Here is a 2,341-nt window from a genome sequence, read left to right on the forward strand (position 1 = left end):
TATGTGCTTTAGAAAATTTTAGTCTGTTTTTTAAAAGATGCTGCCCCAAAAGGCACTTAGCTAGCTAGCACTTTCATAACATTTAAGCTAGCAAGAATGAGAATGTGTTTGTCTATAATCTGTATACAAGTCTACAAGGCATTTGTCCAAATTAGTCTAGGGAGCTAAAAAAAATGAATGGACATATTCTTTTCCAGACAACACGTAACAAACAACAAGATTATATTAGACTCTCATTACAATTCTTCTTTGAAACCTATCCTGGTATTTTTTTAAAGGTAGTATAGTGTCTTAAGAAGTGACCATAAAACACTTCATTTCTAAGATATATTTTGAGAATAGTAGCAAATAGCATTTTTAAGATATTTTCACTTGAAAAGCTGAGGTCATTGATGCAGAGAACTGTAGTGTTGCCATCTTCTAGCACTGGGATCACATTTCAGATGACCATAGTCACAGCTGCTGACAGTCTTTCACAAAGCATGGTCATACTATAGGTAGCTAAGTTTATCTTTATTATTTACTTGTCAAGACACTGATTTGATGAGGAACATAAAAACACAAGGAGAGATTAATGGTAGAATTCTGAATTTCAGACAATGTAGACAATGGTGGCATCTGAGAATTTTCTTATGTGTTGTTTTAAACTCGTAGTGTACATTTCTGTGTTATTTGCAACAGTGAACTTCTAAAATGACTGTATGTCCAGGCAGACTTACAGTTCCAATGTTATGGTACATCTGTGATGATCACTTGGAATTTAGATGATTTACTGTGATCAGTTATTTTTCTATATTTCATAACTGAAGATGGAGTTCAGCTTTTTTTTTTTTTTTTTGTACAGTCTCTTTACACTTTATGCCTCCATTGAAACAGCATTCCAATTTTCTTATTATTTTGCTTATAGGCACAACTCTGCTTTTGATACTTAAGCATATACTTATGCATAAACTTAATTATACTGTTGACCTGAACCCAGTGTCATTTGCACAAAGTATTGTGTCTTACAACTCTTTAAATACAAAATACTTTCTGGCTTTCATTGTGAAACAGACTTTGAATCACATTTTTTTCTGTTATGTTACAGCATATTTGACTACATGCTGGACATACTGTTGGCTTATCTTCCCTTGACCACATCTAGTGCATAGGATATTTTTTCAAGCAGGAAGCTCTGTTTTCATGGTTTGCTTCTTGTTTAGCATTTGCTATTTTCTGATTCATAAAATAACAAGAACTTTCTAATTCATCATTCTGATCATACTATTCCTAGCTAAAACTTATTTTAAAGTTGGAATCTTTAGTTGGAATTGGAATCAGAATCTAGCACCTTAACTTGCATTTAATTAATTCCTCTGGCTCCAGAAATCCTCATGTCATGTCTTAAGTACCTGCAGGAAACAGTCTGATCAGGATTTATCATGTAGCATCTCATGCACGAGCCTATTTTTTAATTAGTTAATACTAATTGCTATTAAGGAATTATTAAAACTCACATTTGCCAGCTGGCTTGCTTGTGTGCACTAAGAAGCGTAACATAGGTTTGAAGGTATGTTTTGAATTATTATAGCTGATATTTTCATATCACAAGCACCAGTTCCCTCTCAAAGAGACACCTGTAACTCTGTTCAACCCTTTAATCACAAATAAAGTGGAAGTACCTGAAAGCTACTTCTATTCGGGAGTGATAATTGTTTCAGTTTACCTCTGCCTGCACTAACTGCTCTGAATGATTCCCTTGGTTCTTGTCAAAGTAGAAGGCCCTTCCCTGTGGCCTGCTGCCAGCCAAGAGCTGCACTTGTGATATGGCTGTGGCAGGGCATCACTGGGCTCCACGCGTTCTCGGCTCCCTGCGGCTGCACTAGGAGGCCCTCTGTGTGAGGGGTGATGTGAAATTCTCTGTGCTTTTTTCAGTATCTGGAGAAAGAGACTTCCTAGCAGCTTTGATTCTTTTCTGACCCACTACTTCATAATTCAAACCTACTTTATGGATATAAGCTTCTATCATAACTGTTCAATATAATGCTGTTTTTTTCCTAGACTTTGCAAAACCAATCACAGAGGAAACTGATCCATGTTGGGCCAATCTTATTTCTGGTATCATGCACTATTTGCCAAACAGCGTAAAAGTAATTCAGAAAAGATAACCCAAGTTATCTGGTGTGTGTGGAAACCTGGATATACTTTTTCCTAACTGGTGTGCATTGTGCTTGACATATACAAAACACTCACTCTCAGGTGAAGCATCTACCTGCACCTGCTTGCTTTCTTGTCTTTGCTCTTCCTCTGTATTGCAGAACTCCAGCAAAGGACATCAATCTTTAAGAATCCTATATTTGCT

The sequence above is a fragment of the Meleagris gallopavo genome, assembly GCF_000146605.3.
Source record: "Meleagris gallopavo isolate NT-WF06-2002-E0010 breed Aviagen turkey brand Nicholas breeding stock chromosome 6 unlocalized genomic scaffold, Turkey_5.1 Chr6_random_7180001949261, whole genome shotgun sequence".
NCBI classification, from domain to species: Eukaryota; Metazoa; Chordata; class Aves; order Galliformes; family Phasianidae; genus Meleagris; species Meleagris gallopavo.